We start from the raw sequence: 6,000 nt of genomic DNA on the forward strand, positions 1-6,000 counted from the left end.
GACAAGGAGGCGAGACATACTTCCCACCACAAGTCCATTCTCAGGTTAAGTGTGCATGGCAGGTGAAGATTTGGATATTTTTCTCAAAACACTGTGTTCCTGAGCCTGGCAGAAGTCTTTACATATGATAGACAGTTCGAGGACTGCGTATAATAAAGTAAGACACAGAGACATAAGTTGCGTCCTGTTGTGATTTGAGTGTGATTTGTCCTGGTCAAACTCCAAGATAAACTAATTTCTCAATTCGGAGTGTCAGGGAGTGGGGCTTTTGAGGGGTGATTGGTTGATATGAGCCACCTCCCTTATGAATGAATGAATGTCTTTACTGAAAGAATAGATTAGGTCTTGGGAGACTAGGCCCAAGGGCACAGGGTTAGTTACTCCAGAGTGGGTTGTTACAAAGCAAGGCTAGGCCATATGCTTGGTCCCCAACCAAGTGTGGGCACACTCTTTTCTAGATCTCTGTCATTCCTTGACACAGCACTAAACCCTCCTGCCACCTGCCAGAACTGTGTGCCAAAATAAATCTCTTTCTTATAATTTACTCAGCCTCAGGTATGTTAGTATAGCCATGTAATATAGCTTAAGAGCTCCTCCTCATTTTATATTATCCTAGAGTCCTTGGCATTAGCAGGTCATCCATCACTGAAGATTTAGACATTCTCCCACTTGCCCTTCAGAAGGATACTGGGAGAATGAGTTTTCCTGATGAAGAGAGAGGCCATTGGGAAGCCAGATGGGAGATGGAAGATGAAGTATTGTCCATCACAGGAAACTTGAACAGTCAGAAGGAGCCCAATGAGATTCCAAAGTTCCCATTCCTAACACCAACTCCTTACTAGGGAAGAGTTCAACCTATGAAAAAGTTGAACCACCAGTCCTAAGTAACAACAAATCTACTTTTTTGTCAGTCCTGGGCCTTGAACTCAGGGCCTGAGAACTGTCCTTGGGCCACAGCACCATTTCTGGCTTTTTTCTAGGTATGTGGTACTGAAGAATCGAACCCAGGTCTTTGTGCATGCTAGGCAAGCACTCTACCACTAGGCTAAACTCCCAGCCCAACAAATCTATTTTTAATCTGCCTAGATTTCCTTGCTCTGGGCATTTAAAAAAATGATCATCTTTAAGTAGTTGTACCAAGGAGTTGCCATTCAACCAAGCAGTTTATGAATACAGTGCATTTTAATCCATGTCTCCCTTTCCACATTCTTCCCCCTTCCTCTAACTCTTAATTCTTTTCCATGTATTCTGGGCATTTTAATGTGATTCCACAAGGATCTTTGGAATTTTGAAGATCACAAAGATGAGATCGTTCATGATTGGCTTCTTCCTCTTCGTATAATGTATTCTTCACTATCTGTCCATGTTGTAGTATGTAATAGAATTTTGTTCCTTTTTATGATCAAAGGCCATCCTAGGCAATGGATATATCACATTTTACCTCTCTGTTGATCAGCCATGGACATTTATGTGGCGTTCACCTTTAAGAAGAATACTGCTATGAGCATGGGGCCAATCATAAACTTATGGAGGAGCTGCTAGGCCACATGGTAATTCTGTGTTTAACTTGAAAACCTGCTTCCCCCCCACCCTGAACAATAATATCAATTTATATTCCCAGAGCCAATACATCCCTTCACAATCTTCTCAGCACTTGTTATTATCTGACTTTTCGTTTGTTTGTCCCAAAGACTAGGATTACAAAGATATGCCACTACGTCTGATTATTGTCTGACTTTGAAAACACCTATACCAGTGGGTACAGTGGTATCTCACTGTGGTTTTGATTTGCATTTCCCTAATAATAATGATGATAATGATGATAACGATGATAATTTCCCTGATAAGTAATAATGCTGAGCATCTTGATATGAATTTTTTTGGCCATCTGAATGTCTTCTCTGGAAAAAAATTCTATTCAAATCTTTTGCCCATTTGAAATTTGGGCTGCTTATTTTTGATTGTTGAAATACGATGAGTACTTTATATATTATGGATACAAATCCCTTTTCATAGATTTGGCTTTTAAACAGGGTGAGTTGTCTTTACACAACTCCCTTAGTTATTAAGCCCTAGTTTTAAACCTGGTGAGAGTTTCAAAGGTATTCATACTTAAATCTATGTTTGTAACCTACATTGACTTAGCATATTAATCTTTTATGCATACTACATAATTGATGAGTAAAAGCAAAACAATACTTTCAGTATAAACATGCCTGTTTAAAACAAACATTAAAAATATAAATAAAATATCATGATGCCTAAGATAAGTGAATACTCTTCTTGAGAGTGCATAACATATTTCCCAGGGCATTATCTAGCCATGTAGAGAGTCTAAGCAATTAATCCTTTCAACCAGCAATGAAAATTCCGTCCTCTGGATTCTTTTTTTGGTTTCTCCCTCCTCCTCTAAGCTAAGAATAGTTTTCACATTTTTTTAATGCTTAGGGGGAGGAGAGGAAAGAATAATACTAATAATTTGTTACTAATGAAAACTATATGAACTCCAAATTTTCTTATTCACAAGCATTTACATGTTGGTTGCGGCTGCTTTTTTTTCTTTCTTTGTTAGTTGTGGGACTTGAACTCAAGTCCTGGGCATTATCCCTGAACTCTTTTGCTCTAGGCTAGTATTCTACAACTTTGAGCCACAGGGCCACTTCTAGTCTTTTGGTGGTTAATGGGAGATAAGAGTCTTGGACTTTCCTGCCCAGGCTGGCTTTGAACTGTGATTGTCGGATCTCAGCCTTCTAACTGTTAGAGGTATTGAGCCACTGGCTCCTGGCTCTTGGGCTGTGTTGATCTACAGCAACAAAACCGAGTCATACCTAATGAGACATAGGGACTCCAACACTTAGTACCAATCACCTACCTCTTCACTCAAAAACTTTCCCAGCCCTTGCTTCAATACTGGGACAAAACACGTTAAGCTACTCCTTGTTTCCATACTTGGGCAGTAGAAACCCACTTCGTGGTTTCGGATAGCTTCGACTTCTCTTCCTCGTTATCTTTAATATATATTGATGTGCTCCCTTGATTCTAGATTTGGGGATATGTAGAGCAATAATTCCCCCCTCCTCTTTTTTTTCTTTTTAAAAACAGGCAATATCTTCAAGAAGTCATGGCCTAACCCACATTCAAACTATTGGTTTATTTCCCTCACACTTTTATTTCTTTTCAGATAATGTGCAACTAACCCGTTAGTAGGCCATGCTGTGGCAATTACAAAACAAAACGACAGCAACACACAACCTCCCAACCCCACCAAAACACACACACACACACACACACACACACACACACACACACACACACACACACACCTTGCTTGCCCTCAATAGAGTTCCAGTCTAGTCAGACTCCACCACAATCCCCCCCTCCTAACCACCCATCCCCCCCCAAGGTTACTACTCTTATTGCAATCTTAACATGAAGTGGGCTTAGATGGTTTCTTCCAAGAACTGTAAGGCAAAAAACAAAAACAAACAAACAAAAACACAACCCTTCAATTAGGAGAAACCTAGCTGAGCAAAAAAGACAGACTTCTGCACAGAACTGATAAACCCTGGTGCTAAGTTGCTCAGACTTCTGTCTTCGCACAGGAGCCCAAGGTCCTTGAGGCGTTTGTGCTAAGTGGTCCTCTCTGAATACGTCACTGTCCCTGAACGCGGCCGTCCACGTTTCCTGAGAGCAGGCAGCCACTCAGACCCTGCGAACCCTGCCTGCAAATGTGCAGAATGAATATTCTCAACCCAAGGCCCTAAAAAGGCTCACAGGCAGGTGGTCACTTGTCCTAGCCTCCCTCCTCCCCTCCCCCTCCCCCTCCCCCTCTCCCTCCCTCCCCCAGCAGCCAGCAGCCGGGGACCATTTTCGGCATGGTCCCCGGGTGCCTGGGTGGCTTTCGCATATTTCCGAAGTGAGTCATGGCCTCAAGTGAGGTTTGAGGCGCGCGGCGTGGGGTCAGATGCTTCCCTGCACTTTCTGACCCGCAGTGTCTCCGGTCAGATTCACCATCCTCCCTCCCCGCCTCCATGACACCCACCACCCCTGCACCCCTGCCACGCGCAGAGCCCCCCCCCCCACCCCCAAAGTGAAGATGGGTCTGGGGTGCGTTTGGACAGGCCGCAGCGGGGCCCGGAGAACCCACGGCGCATCCCCACTTCGCCCTGCACCCCAGTTTGCGTGCGGCTGGGGCACGCAGGGCGCGTTAACCCAGATAGACCGAGCGACCTGCGCCCCCCCCCCAGCCCCGCACCCCCGGGTGCCGGCAGACCCCTGCGCTCCCAGCCCCCCGCGCCCCGGCCTCGGGCCCCAGGGCTGCCCGGCCGGGTCCCCACCCCATCCAACGCGCGCGCAAGTTGACAGCGAGCTCCGACCCGGCTGCGCCCCGACACCTGCACACCCCCCCTCCCCCGCTCCTCCCGGGTCTTCCCCAAACACGCAGGCCCACCCCACACCCCCCCTCCGCCCCGCACCCCCAGTACCTGCTCAGCTGCCCCGGGGTCCCGTCCCTCGGTCACACAAATCCGGGCTGGGTCACTGGCGCCCTCCCCTTGGCGTCCTCTCCTCCTCCCCTTCGTCCTCCTCCCCTTCGTCCTCCTCCTCCTCTCCTCCTCCCAGTCTCCCTGGATCGCGAGTCCGCGTCAGTCACGCCGCTCGCGGGGAGAGTCGCCGGCGGCTTCCGGGAGCTCCAAATACAGATGGGGGTGGGGAAGGGGGAGGGGAGGTGCGAGGGGGAGGGGAGGGGAGGCGGTGGCAGATGGGCCGTGGGGGACAGGAGAAGGTGGGAGTGGCCAAGGCAAGGCCAAGGGGCCGCCTGCCCAGCGTGCGCCCCGCCAGGGGTTCACCTCATCCTCAGGCGGTGTGGCCGGGAGGTCCAGACGGATCCCGAGGCTCCTGGATGAAGGATGCGCGGAGAGGCTGGGTCCCCAGGCCTGGAGGAGGCTGGTGCGTCTTCCAGGCCCAATGGAAGGTCCGGAGCCGGGCTGGGCGGGGTTACATCTTGTAAAAATCTTCACCTAAGCCTCCACAGCTCATGCACTCCCAGCTTTCCAAAAGATTACTCGATAGAAAGCGACTTCATAAAAGTGGTCCGACTATTTAGAAATAAATAAGACCCAATCCAATCGACTTGGTCAGGAAGGTCTTCTCTGCAGGCACGCCCCATGTGGGTATCGATTATCTTTCCAGAATGGGATGGCTTTCTCTTTGGCTAATATTATTAAATGATGAATATTGATTTTTTTTTTCCAGTTTTCCCTGGAGGTTATTTCAATCTGACCAACTGGTTATGAAGCTCTTCATTGAATGAATGCCAGGACAATAGTTACAGACAAGAGAGGAAATATGGGAGAAGAAGGGCATTTTTGTTGTTGTTGTTGTTGTTATTGTTGTTGTTGGTCGGTCTTGGGACTTGAACTCTGGGCCTGGGTGATGTCCCTGAGCTCTTCAATCCAAAGCTAGTGCTCTGCCACTTGAGTGCCACTTCCAACCTTTCTTTCTTTCTTTCTTTCTTTCCTTTCTTTCTTTCTTTCTTTCTTTCTTTCTTTCTTTCTTTCTTTCTTTCCTTCCTTCCTTCCTTCCTTCCTTCCTTCCTTCCTTCCTTCCTTCTCTTTCTTTCTTTCCTTCTTTCTTTCTTCCTTCCTTTCTTTCTTTCTTTCTTTCTTTCTTCCTTTCTTTCTTTCTTTCTCTTTCTTTTTGCCCTCCTCCTCCTCCTCCTCCTCCTCCTCCTCCTCCTCCTCCTCCTCCTTCTCCTCCTCCTCCTCCTCCTCCTCCTTCTTCTGTCAGCCATGGGGCTTGAACTCAGATGCTCTACCACTCTAAGCAGATCTTAAAGTCACTAAACAACCTATAGGAATCTTTGAAAAGTCAGTAATAACTGCTTTATCAGAATCCCACTTGTGTCCTGTTGGTTCATTCTCACTGGCGAATAGAAATGGAAAACACCTAATGGACACACTTGTTGTTGTTGTTGTTGTTGTTGTTGTTGTTTTGCCAAGG

The 6,000-nt window shown here is 47.1% G+C and overlaps 1 protein-coding gene across 1 annotated transcript in view; it reads right to left on the minus strand.

The window, feature by feature from the left end:
• Cap2 (cyclase associated actin cytoskeleton regulatory protein 2) overlaps positions 1-4,635 on the minus strand; it is a 121,118-nt gene extending 116,483 nt beyond the window's left edge. The window contains exon 1 of the mRNA XM_090356345.1: positions 4,485-4,635. The gene's annotated coding sequence lies outside the window, so the exon portion shown is untranslated. The remainder of the gene's footprint in view (positions 1-4,484) is intronic.
• Positions 4,636-6,000: the final 1,365 nt, after the last annotated feature.

Source organism: Megascapheus bottae, chromosome 22, assembly GCF_031878675.1.
Source record: "Megascapheus bottae isolate mThoBot1 chromosome 22, mThoBot2.hap1, whole genome shotgun sequence".
Taxonomy (NCBI): Eukaryota; Metazoa; Chordata; class Mammalia; order Rodentia; family Geomyidae; genus Megascapheus; species Megascapheus bottae.